Here is a 13,467-nt window from a genome sequence, read left to right on the forward strand (position 1 = left end):
ATCCTCCGCAATAAATGGATAGAGTTATCTCCATGCCCACCTGAACTCTGAGCACTGCAAGACTCCAGGGATGATGCAGAGAGAAGCATCAAGTACTAGAATTCAGGAAGTATTCAGTTTCAGCCCAAATCATGAGCTCTCAATCTCTCTCTGTGAGGACCAAACATATACACTGATTTCTTGCTTGATTTTATTTTCTGTTGCATTAACATGATATTAACGTGTGTTTGCAGCAGGATTTGATTGTATTTTTATATTGTTTTCTAAAGCAGCCAGAAAACACACACACACTTGTGTGTGTGTGTGTGTGTGTGTGTGTGTGTGTGTGCACGCGCCAAAAACAAAACAAAGTAGAACAGCATATCATCTTAACTGTGTAGTTCTGCCTTTGGGCATAGGGGTGTTGCTTTTTTCTTTTCTAATTGCCAGTGAAGGCTTTTTTTTAACCCTTACTCACCCACCATTTCACTGTGGTCTTGATACTCACGCAACCTTCATGCAAAAAAGGCCAGTTTAATTAAATGCAACATTTCCCCTCAGTACAAACTGCAGGAGGGTGATCCAGATTAGGGCCTCCATGCTGACAATTATGAGAGGGGGAACTGACACTGAGTTCCCCCCATTCCACTCACAGAGCTAAAATTCCCAGAGTCCCCTGGACAGAGGATTTGATTGCTAAGCCACTCTGAGAGTTGTACCTCTGTGAAGGGAATAGAGGTCTCCTAATATCTCTCAGCACCTTTAAAAACTATAGTTCCTAGAAATCTTTGGGGAACCCATAAGAGTTAAGCAGGGCTGGCCCCAGACACTTTGGTGCCTGAGGTGAACCAGAAATCCTCCCCCACAGGGCCGTCTTAAGCATATCCGGCGCCATGGTGCAAAAATCCCTCCAGCACCCCCCCCCCCGTTTCCCAGAGTTGTCGAGATTTTCCCAAGCCTCTGCAGGGATCACTCTCCTCCTGCGGAGGCTTGGGAAGGAAGCTGCACGCCCGCCAGCCATATGGTTGACAGGGGACAGCTGGCGGGCGTGCAGGAAAAGGGGAGGCCGCAGGCAAAGCCACGAGTTCCCCCACTCACTGGGGCGCCCCCAGATGCGTAGGAAGGTCAGGTGGTACCCAGTGCTGATTTTTTTTATGGCACCCCCCCCCCACTGATATTTCTTTTTTAAGGGAGGGTTACACAGAGTTTTTGAGCTTTTTTGCCATATGCCCACCAGGGATGCGAGCAGTGATTTCTCTGGCAGATCAGCCTGTTTAATGCAATTAAGCCCTGGAACAATGCTAGCCATGCCCCCTTGCTTGCTTGCAGATGCTTTGCAAGAAGGGGAGAGCCCAGCTTGTTCAAATAGCCATGTCTACAGTGCAATGCAATATTAATGCGGAAACACAAACCCCACAGCAGCCATCACTGGAGGAAACTGTTCTAAAATTAAGGGGGGGGGGGTTTGCAAAAATATTTGGAAGGAAACTGGAGTGAGGGAACCACTCCCCCCCCCCCCAAAAAAAAATGACAAAAGGCTCAAGAAAGTGGAGTCTAGATTTAGGCTGAGTGCACACCATACATTTAAAGCACCTAGAAAGAGCAGCACCCAGGAAGCTGTAGTTTGTTAAGGGTGCTGGGAGTTATAGCTCTTTTGGGACAAGCTACAGCTTGGAGTGTGTGTGCTTTAAAATATGTATACAGACTTAGATAGTTTTAATAGGGAATATAACAGTTTTATAGAGGACAGAGATCTACCAACAGTCCAAAACATTCATAATCAGGTATCTGAAGAAGCGTGCATGCACACCAAAGCTCATACCATAACAAATTTAGTTGGTCTCTAAGGAAGGATTATTTTAAGGACTTTTTTAGGGAATTTTTTTTTTTAAGGACTTGATTCTTTTAAAGGAATTTTTTTGGGAAGAGTTTTTTTGATAATCTTTTTCAAGAATTTTTTTTTTAAAAAAAACACCTTTTTTGTTAAGCACCTTTCATTAATGGGAAAAATGGGAAATTCTTTCATTCCTGGAAAGGCAGGCCTCACATAGAATCATATAATTGTAGAGTTGGAAGGGACCTTGAGTCTAACCCCATGCAACGCAGGGGAGATCTTTTGCCCAAACGTTGGGCTTGAACCCTAAGAGTAAGAGTCTCATGCTCTACTGACTCAGATATCTGTGGGTCCAGCACTTACTAAAGAAAACAGCTACAGTGAAGGTTTGCATTTCATAATGGGATTATTGTGGTGATATATAGTCAGAAAACAAATAAATGAAACTTAATAAGCAAGTTATTGATCTTTTGTCAAGTCCAATAACAAAAATAAATAGTATCAACTACTTTTACATTATAAAAATTAATCTTTTGCTGCTTTAAAAATAATAATCAACAAGTTTACTCTACCATGACACCATGAGCAGTGAACATTTTTAGCTTCTAATTGGTAATTGGCAGTAAAAAAATGCAAAATTAAATGACCCTAGATTCATAAATACCCAACCTTGGGCTGACTTTCATAATCATATCTGTTCAGTGGCCAATGTGGAAAAGAGATGAGAGATGGGGTATATTCTATATACACAGAGACTGTATTAGCATCTCTCAATAACAGGATATATTTACTGATTAACTTCCAATCACCAAGTTTCTCAGCCAAAACATAAACGATGGAAGAGACACCACATGCTTCCCAGAACCTTTATAAATTGTGTATTATAAAAGTGCATAATCAATATGTTTCTAGGAGTGTCATTTTGCAGCTTGTTTCTTGCATCTTCATGTGTTCTATTTAGGCATTAACTTAATACACAAAGGGGGCTAGGAGAAGAGAGAAACATACTACCTTTGCCATCCCATCACCCTTCATGAGGCAGATAATGAATTTATGAGGTGGGATTAAAAACACAGATTTTACAGGATTCTAAAATGTGCAAGAACCTTCCATGTTTACAGGAAGCTGCTTGTTCTACAAGAATGGGGAGCAGCTTCTGTGTTTGTGTGCTAATGTAGAATTAATTTAATTCTAGATCAGAATACCTGAATATGTCTTTGTTTGTTTGTTTGTTTGTTTGTTTGTTTGTTTGTTTGTTTGGTTGGTTGGTTGGTTGGTTGGTTTCACACAGACTCATTTAAGCAATTAAAAACATTCTAGAGCATATAAAGCTTAGACTGTCACAATCCAACGTTTTGTGTTTATTATAATCCATCTCTATATACTACTTAATACAGTGGTACCTCGCAAGACGAATGCCTCGCAAGACGGAAAACCCGCAAGACGAAAGGGTTTTCTGTTTTGGAGGCGCTTCGCAAGACGAATTTCCCTATGGGCTTGCTTCGCAAGATGAAAGCCCATAGGGAAATCTCCGGGGACCTCTTTTAAATGCTGGTGGTGGGGAGCAAAGCCTTCCCCCCCCTCCGGCCTTCAGAAGAGGTCCAGGAAGGCCGGTGGGGGCCGAAAGGCTTTGCTCCCCACCGCCAGCATTTTAAAAGCAGTCCGGGATAGCAGGGAAGCGCTTCCCGCTATCGCGGACGGCTTTTGAAGGCAGGCAGGAGGGAGCAAAGACTTTCACCCCCCGCCCGCCCGCCTTCAGAAAAGGTCCTGGACCTCTTCTGAAGGCGGACGGGGGGAGAAAGTCTTTGCTCCCCCCTGCCTGCCTTACCGGGAGAGCGGAGAAAGGCAGCGCGTTTCTCCGCTGTCCCGGACGGCTTTTGAAGGCAGGCGGGGGGGGCAAAGACTTTCGCCCCCCGCCCGCCTTCAGAAGAGGTCCAGGACCTCTTCTGAAGGCGGGCGGGGGGCAAAAGTCTTTGTCCCCCCTGCGTGCCTTCCCAGGGGCTTTTACATCGCCCCGGACAGCGGAGAAGTCCTCCGCTGTCCCGGGCGATTTTAAAATGCCGCCCGCCAGCATTTTAAGATCGCCCCGGACAGCGGAGAAGTCCTCCGCTGTCCCGGGTTTTTTAAAAATGCTGGGGGTGGGAAGAAAAGCCCTTGTCCCCCCCCCAGCCTTCAGAAGAGGTCGGGGGACAGACTGTCCCCGGACCTGGTCTGAAGGCGGTTTCCATAGGAACGCATTAATTGATTTTCAATGCATTCCTATGGGAAACCGTGCATCGCAAGACGAAAAACTCGCAAGAAGAAAAAACTTGTGGAACGAATTAATTTCGTCTTGCGAGGCACCACTGTATCACCCCACCAAAGGAATCATAACAGAAGGCTTACATCCTTTCTTTTAGAATTTCTTTGTTCAACAAACAAATCAATCCCCAGTTCCAGTCAATCGAATGTAAGAAGAGAAGTCTGGTCTAACTAGAGACAAAACCACCATCATGAACACAGAATTTTACTGGAATGTGTTAACATTTTATTTAAGAATGCAAAATTCAAGTGTTTGCTTGGTGGTAACCCAAGCTAATAATTTTTACTACAAGTAGAATGGATATAATGATTATAGTAAATTACAGCTTTACACTGAGTATATGGAAAAGCCGACATGATTGCATTGGCAGCAGTGAGATGAGAAACTCAAAACTTGAGATAAAAAGACAGGCACTTGACAAACCAGGCATCGCCAAAGTGGCAAGCAAAATGGCTAATTGAACCACTAGCATTTAGCACTTGGTTAAATGATATGACCTCCTCTCATATCCTCCTGTACTCTACTTGAACCCAACTGCTGAAACGCAATAAATAACCCTTCCTCCATTTAATTCCCCTCCTGCACACTACTTGAATTTTTGAAACCAATTTCAAGCATTGCTAAATTTTCTAGACACTTAAAAAAGAAAGTTAAATGGGGCCCTTAGACACAAAAGCCAAGGCAATATAAATTAGCTAAAATGGACTTTTTTAAAAAAGGGGGGCATTCACTGAAATAAAGTTCAAATCTAACAGGACATAAAACATTTTAAAATGCTAATGAGCATCTAAAAGTATAAAAATGTTGAAAAGTAATTTTAAAAACAAAAAGGGCTTGGAAATTGTTATCAAATTTATTTTGAGTTAAAAAATGTGAAAGAGCCAACAACTTCCAATGAATTGAATTGAGACAAATCAAGAGAGTGATTTGCTCTATGTTCCCGAATTGTTCTATGTCTTATATGTTCAGAAATTCTTTTTTCCCTCCAAAGCAGAAATGAGGCTAAATTCAGAAGTGAGGAATGGGGATAATTCTAAGAGTCAAAAAGGCTAAGTCCAGACTTCAGAAAATGTTCTAAGCCCATTTTTGCCATGTTTCTTTGGCTCCAACAAAAGAGTCAAAAGCGGAATAGGTGAGAGAAAACCTCCCAAAGGGGAGGCTCTAGAAGAGGACACTCATTACCTCTCTTCTTATATTTTTGTTCAGTCTAGAAGTGGGAGAACCATGGAGAGATGACACCAACATTAATAACAGAGGCAAGGTCTCATTTATGTGTGGTTTGGGGAAGTCTAGCCGTATTCCTATAGTACAGTGGTGCCCCGCAAGACGAATGCCTTGCAAGACGAAAAACTCGCTAGACGAAAGGGTTTTCCGTTTTTGCGTTGCTTCGCTAGACGAATTTCCCTATGGGCTTGCTTTGCAAGACGAAAACGTCTTGTGCTTTTTTTTTTAAAGCCGCTTGAAGAGGCGCAGTTGCGACGGACCGTGCTTCGCAAGACGAAAAACATCGCAAGACGAAAAGATTTGCGGAACGAATTCTTTTCGTCTTGCGAGGCACCACTGTATCTCTACTAAGTTTCTTTGAAGTTCTCAGAATCTGAGGTTCTTGCTTGCCTGGCATTTCCCTTCCCTGTACATTGTCTTTTGTCACGTATGCCACCTTCTGAGAACATGAGATCATTTGCAGCATTTCTGTATAATTGTTAGGCCTTTAAGAAGCCATCAGCATCAAGGCAGAGTGCATTTTTATCATAATTATTTAAAATGAGAATGTAATATAATGAACAAACCATTGACACAATGCTTCATTCATTGTTGATCAGCTCTATGGTGGATCTTAAAAGTACAGTGGTGCCCCGCAATACGAAAAACTTGCTAGACGAAAGGGTTTTCCGTTTTTGCGTTGCTTCGCTAGACGAATTTCCCTATGGGCTTGCTTTGCAAGACGAAAACATCTTGCGCTTTTTTTTAAAAGCTGCTTGAAGAGGCGCGGTTGTGACGGACCGTGCTTCGCAAGACAAAAAACATCGCAAGACGAAAAGACTCGCGGAACAAATTCTTTTCGTCTTGCGAGGCACCACTGTATAAGAGATCACCCCTGCTCTTCTCATTGTGGCCAACTAGCTGCCTATGGGAAGCTCACAAGCAGACGATGAGTGCAGTAGTATCCTCCAGCGACTAGTATTCAGAGGCATCCTGTGTGAAGAATTAATTTTGTCTGCCCTGTATATTCCAGAATTCAGCTTCATCGGATGTTGGTTTTAGTGTTATGAGAGAGGGGGAAATATTGTTTTTTCCACATCACGCATAATCTTATTCACCTCTATCATGGCCCCCATGGACTGAAAGTGGAGGAAGAAGAATCTCTTGCTTTGCTGACCCCCACACGACTTCAGAAAGTTGAGAGCTGGGAAAATTTTCATGCTGACAAAACTCGCTCTACCCAGGTTACAAGCTTTGGGGGCTCATAGGGATCTCTCAAAGAAATGATCATTAGAACCCCCTAAATTATCACATGTTCACTTTAAACCAAACTAATCCCCCTGGGTCAGTAGCCGCAATGGTAGTACTACAGCTGCACAGAGATGGATTGAATGGCCTCTCATTACTCTTGGCCCCTGGAACACTGTGGAGCATTGTGGCAGGACCCAAAGACCTAATGCACCTTGGAAAATGTATTTTCACCAAGGGCTACTACAAAGGAATTCCATTAGGATCAGAAGAAAGAAATAGATTTAGAGGGCAAGTAAGTCAAAGAAGACTGTGAAGGCCTTGTGGTGACTGGATATTTGTAAGAACATGCTCACATAATTTTAAGTTTCAAAAATAAGTATAGGATTAGTAATCAACATACAGTGGTACCTCGGGTTAAGTACTTAATTCATTCCGGAGGTCTGTTCTTAACCTGAAACTGTTCTTAACCTGAAGCACCACTTTAGCTAATGGGGCCTCCTGCTGCTGCCGCTGCACCACCGCTGCACGATTTCTGTTCTCATCCTGAAGCAAAGTTCTTAACCCAAGGTACTATTTCTGGGTTAGCGGAGTCTGTAACCTGAAGCGTATGTAACCTGAAGCATATGTAACCTGAGGTACCCCTGTACAAAGGAAATTACAGGTGGCCATGATGTGTGAAAGGCTTAGAAAAGGGTGGTTGACTATGGAGTGGGCTGTGGAAAAGAGCCTGTATCTCGTCAGAACGCAATATGTCATTGCTCGTTTCCTCCATAATACTGACCCCTGGGCTTCTACCACCTTATCTTAAAATATACATTTAATTCTACACATGTGCAAATACTTTGTTCTCATCACACAACAGGTCTTTCTTTTTGGTTGAGGATTTATTTTCTCCTGCTAGGCTCTACATCATTAAGATGAGCAGAAAGGCAGATTCCACAGCTAGCCAAGTTCTAATTGTCCTTATCATTTCAGCAGATCATTCAGCCAGCAAATCATCCATTTCTCTCCAGCTACAGGAAAAGATGGATTCTTGCTAGCTTAATTATCCGAAGCTTGATCTCAGATGCAGGTCAGTTCCAGTGCCTGGTGTCAAGGATGGTGTTAAGGGACTGGAGACAGAAGGGACTGCCATCATGACAGCACAAAAGCCAACTTACGCTTCAGCTAGGAAATAAAATGAGTTTTGCCCTTCATGCTGATTTTTCCTCACTTCATTTCCTTCAAATTTTGATCCATTCTGACCTAATTCTTGCAACTCCAGGAGTATTTCTGGACTATTGGCTGAATTACTAAATACAGAATATATATTATATTTTAAGACATCTGAAGAACACTAAGGACAATGAGAACTAAAAATTCTTAGGATTCTCTCTTTAAATGTAGGCAGTTTAAAGACTCTATTATTACTATTACTATTATTATTATTATTAATTTCATTTGTATACAGTTTACATTTTTAAGGGGGGGTGGAATCTCAAAGCTGTTTATAACACATTAAAACATCAAATAAAACAATCCAGAATGAAATGTTACTGCAAAAAATAAAATACAAAGTATACTGTACGTTCAAAGCACCATAATTAGCAGGAAGCAAAAAATTCAAAATGAAGCATTACAAAGGAGGTCAGCTCATTTAACACAGCAAAGTTAACCAAAAAAAATCTTAAACCAACTCAGAAGAGTGTAGCTCTACAGCCTCTCATGTTTCAATGCAATTAAAAGTCCAGCTGAGCATCTCCTTCAGAAGCAACAAAACTGCTGGAGGAGAGATGACGACTGATTTGCTCTTCCCATGGTCCTCTGCAGCTGCACTGTTGCAAATGAAGCCATGGTTTGGCCTCCCATGTTATCCAGGCTTATGGCTTGTCTCATCCAGACAAACTACAAGTTCTAAGCTGAAAAATAAACTAATTACAGCTCATTGTTTTTCTGGGGAGATGCAAACCATTAGCCTGGGTGTAGGCAATATGCTAAGCCAAACATAGCTTCACTCACAGCAACAGGAGGACTAGAGGAGGAGCAAAGAGACCATGATTTTTCCCCCTGTGAGTTTATGCTTAGCCACAGTTTGGCTTGGCATTATGTGTGAACTGGGTCTTTGAGAGCTAAATAGATTGGAAGCAATTGCAATATACAGACTTTGGAGCAGCACAAGTTCCTTCCTGAAGCAGCGAGATTGGAAAGGATGTTTCAACATGTATTTTTACCTAACCCACAAAATTTTTGTTGACATAATAAAATGAATCTCCCTTGTGAAACTTCCAGATAATTTTTGCTTAGCTAATTTAGAAACCATGAAAACATAATTACTTCCATTTGAGTGCTTAAGCAATGCTGTGCGGCAGGGTTTTCTGCTGACAGAGCCCCAGAGGATTTTTTTTTTTTTTTAACATACTAAATCAAACACTTGGGTGGAAAATTTGTAATCTAGCCTTTTATAGATTTTCCAGTGAAGAAACACATGCATCTCTTGAGATTTGAAAATGGAGTTAAGTGACCATCCTCCTCTTCTTAAAACCACTGATATTACTTAACATAGTTGGTCAGCAAGTGTTTCCCATTGTATTTTCCTAATGATATTCAACCAGGAGAGTGTACTATATGCACTGTTATTTTCTCAGCAGAGGTTTACATCTGACAACTGATTACACAAATACATTGGTTCAGCTCAGCCCACCCTTTCTCCCACAGGATCATTCACGATGTAGACAGTCCTCTAGAGTTTGTTTGGCAAGTGATTTTGGCAGGAAATGTGTAGTAAAACTAGCAAAGTTGAACAACAATTCAAGCATATTAACAGGGGCTGGCTGAAATTATGTGCATCCATCTTTCTGAATGAACACTGTAGCATGAATTAAGTGAATGATCTACAGCTGGGAGTACCAAATAGTAGAGGGATGCAGTGAGTTCAGGGAAATCCAAAGCGTGATATGTCCAAAATGTCCTGAATATATTGAAAAACCCAGTAAGGGCTTCCCTTGAAGGAAACCCACTTCAGCTATCCTTCTGGAATTTGACAATATTCATCCCATCAAAGAAACTACCATCTCTCCAAATTTCATCTAATTCAGCGCAAAAAAAGAAAATTAGGGACCTATTTGTCCCTAATTTGGAAGACATTAACTGCTCATGAGGGGCTACTATGTCTACCAATTTCATTCAATTATGTCAACAGAAAAAAATTATAGGCTTTAAAAGAAAAAAAATCTGCATAATAGTGAATTAGGGAGGAACAAAGCTTAATTTTCTGAATTAAAATTCAAACCTGAACTGAATTAGGCATGACACAAAGCAAGTTGAAGGCAGAGGAAGGCACGCAGAAAGTTGTGGAGGAAGAAGGGATGGTTCAGGAAAAGAAAGGGTTAGTAGATTCCCTATCCCCCCCCCCACTATCTCTTAGAACTAGGAAGGGCTTGAATGGAGAAGAGCAGCAATGGCTTCCATGCAAGAGAAGTCTCAGGATGTGGGCACGCAACCCATCAGAGGAGTGTATATATGCTGGAGGAGGGGAGGGGACTCCCTGTTTCTGCAGCTATGCCATAGGGCCCAGACCTGTGGGTCACTGCCTGGAGGCTAGAAGGATGTCTGTGTTTGTATCCACAGCACCATGGAAACTGCTTTAAGTGTTTTGTTTGCCAATATAGAGTTAACTAGACATTTGCTTTTCTTATCTGGGATGGCACACATGGTGAATGTGTCATTATGACAGGCTTCCGAGCTCTCAAAACTAGTGTTGAACAAAGATAATTCCCCTCTAGAGCCATTGAGTCATTTAAAACCCCATCCCAAGAGACCACGTCCAGGAGAGGGATGGAAGGATCACTCCATTTTGTGAACTTTGAAGGATGGAACTAATTGAGAAAAGAGGAGATAGGTACTCCACTTCCAGAGCTAATTGGGGGTGTATAGTGAGGGGATGGAAGGAGTCGAGGAAGTTACATCTAATCTTCCCTCCAAACTTGCTGTGCTCTGCAGTAATTCTTCTTGTGTTGGAATAAACCCTTCCCTCTTCTTCTCTAAACTCAAATTACAGTGCAGAATACTTCCCCCTTCATTTATGAATGCATCTAGTATGAGAGTTAGGAGGTATAAAAAATCAAGAGGACATAATAAAATGAGAAGGCAATGATCTGCATGAAAATTGGCAATTTACTCATTTTTGTTGGGTTTCGCTTGCTAGATATTGGCAGAATAGCTGCCTTCTGCCTATACATTTTGCAGATGCATGACTACCATCGTGGGCTTTCATGAGAGGTAATGCTTGCTTTTATTTGGACTTTCTCACTTTACATTCCAACTTCATGAAGGCAATGGCATGGAATCTGGGCTCTCACTTTTATTGAACGAGGAGTAAGCTTGAGAATGTGGCCCAAGTGAACACTAAATGGCAAGACAAAGGAAGCAAATAAAAATCCTCATGAAAGTCTGAGTAGAACACATATCAACAGTAGCTTTGGGAATTTCCCAGAGCTTTTGAATTACCAGATGCATGGATCAAATGAAGTCATATTAACAGTGGGCTTGGATTCCATCTAATCAACCGTTCCCAATCATCTAAATTCAGATAATGGGGTAACCTTGAGTGCGTATGTGGGTGTTTGCAAGTGTCTCATTTTGTCAGGTCTGATTCATCATTTTTAAAAGCTTGAGGGAAGCGATATTAAAATGTGGACTTGGAAAAATATTAACATTCCCAAAGGTGGTAATTATATTTTACTTAGGTGGGGCCAGCCCACCCGCTCTCTGCTGTTCAAGTCTTTTGGGTACTTCATGTATTTTCTGCCCGCACTGTTCCTTTAGTTTAATAGACAAATCAGGTTTATGTGTTTCAGTAGCCTGAAGGGGAGAAAAAACTTGAACATCACAGAGTAAAGAGATGCATAAGATATAATGATGGGACCTAAGTCTTCCAGTGCTGCAAAGTCACACAGGGTTTGAAATATAAGCAGTGCAAGCTCACATGAAATCAATCCAGAGCTTCCTTCTTAACAGGACTATTTATTAATTATTTTGTTAGGTCCACAGGCATGCCCATTATCTACAGTTAAAGTGTCCCCAAGGCCAGAGCTGCAACTAGTCCACAGCCCTGCAGCTAAGAGCCTCAGAAAAGGTCCCTTTGGTATAAGCCAGGGGTGGGGAATCTTTTTGGCTCCAGTGGGCCAGATCTTTATCTAGTCTCACCCTATGGATCAACTTTAACAGCTGGGTGGGACAGCCCACCTGTCAATCATGTGCTCTCATAAGTACATCACATGATTGACTTGTGGGCTGTCTCACCCACCTGCCACAAGCCCTTGCAAAGCCTGCCCAAATTGGAGATTGAAAGGATCAGTGCAGGGTGGACTTCGCAGGTCTTGCAAGTTGCTCCTTTCAAGCTCTGCAGGGAAGTTTGGAAAGTCTGCCCTGCCCTTATCTGGGTTGAAAGGACCAGCATTGAAAGCAGCACTTTTCAAGCATCCCCACAGCCCTTCCTTTAAACTCTAGATTTCTAAGCCCCTCAGCATCTTGCAGTGTCAGCCCAGTGCTGATCCTTTCAATCTCAAGTTTGGAGGATGAAGGGATCGCTATGGTGTGGGCTTTAGAAGGCATGAAAGAGCTTGGAAATCCATTAGAGCTTGAAAGGAGGGGTATGGGAATGTTCTCAGAGTACAGAAGAATTATTCCCTTCACCCTTCTCCCGCTGTTGCTAGGTGAACAACAGAATGATTTGAAAATGCAGGCTTTCTTCTGTCACTTATCCCAGCTGCGATGGCAGCAGGAGGGGGCAAAGGGCAAAGTGCATTGGGAAGGAGAAGTGCATTGGGAATCAGACAGCTTCCCCCTACTTGACCAAGGTGTGCTCCTGCTGATGGGCAGTTGGAAACAAGCCATGGTCCACCACAAAGGAGCAAATAGGAGCACACTTTAAGCTCCCTATCATTCTTTTGAAGCCCTGCCCTTACGTGCTCAGCACCTGAAGTCATATATGACATCTGCTGTTGGGCTTCCCTCAAAGCAACCTCATAAGTCAATTAAGCCCAGGTGGGCCATGTTTGGTACAAAGGTCAGTAGTTCCCCACACCTGGTGTACATCATGGGCATGGTCTGCAGCTGCTGTTGTATCAAGCTGCCCGGAAGCAGAACTAGGCAGGCTCCTTGGAGCTGGAACCACAGCCCCTTCACCAGGTTCTGGCATAGTTTAGTTCACCACCTCTGTCTTCAAACAATCAAGGTCACAGAATGGAAGGAAAAAGAGCACATTCCTAATTTATTTTAATAGAATGTGCACACAAATAAATAGTCATTTACGGAAAGTTCAAAAAGGCGCCCATATTGTTGATGAATCCACAAAATACATTTTTCCGATTTTTGACACATATAAAACATAATAAGAGCCTCTTGGATCAAGCTAGTGGCCTATCCAGTCCATAATCTTCTTCTCACAGGGGCCAACCAGATGCATATGGGACCTGAGTGCATCCTGTGGATTCCCGCAACTGATAAAAGACTGATAAAAGACGAGGGCACCACAGTACAGGAAATATTGTGAATCTGATCAAATTCTACTTGAATCATTGGAAGGCATCTCCAGTGTTGAAAACAAGCCCAATTGTCACATCATATGAAATGGCCTAAAGGGTGCATAAGACTGTAGTTCAAAAAGTTTGGACAATCTTTTTTAAAACACATACACAAAACAACTTCAGCACACTTTCCCACCTGGTCTTCAGTGCCACTGGGCTTCCATTTATTCCACTTTTCAAGCAATTCTTGGCAGCAGCAATAGTCAGAATCTATTGTGCAAGACATTGTAACTCCGGCTGCCAGAGTCTGGCTTTGCAAAACCAATAAGAGAAGCACATGAAAGCATTTGAAAAGAAACCCAATTATTATAGCTTTTTGCAATGCAACAGCT

The 13,467-nt window shown here is 42.3% G+C and overlaps 1 protein-coding gene across 11 annotated transcripts in view; it reads right to left on the reverse strand.

Moving 5' to 3' along the window:
• PTPRK (protein tyrosine phosphatase receptor type K) overlaps positions 1 to 13,467 on the reverse strand; it is a 335,265-nt gene that overhangs the window by 166,633 nt on the left and 155,165 nt on the right. The gene's annotated exons all lie outside the window — the stretch shown is intronic.

Source organism: Podarcis bocagei (genome assembly GCF_964188305.1).
Source record: "Podarcis bocagei genome assembly, chromosome: 3".
Lineage (NCBI taxonomy): Eukaryota > Metazoa > Chordata > Lepidosauria > Squamata > Lacertidae > Podarcis > Podarcis bocagei.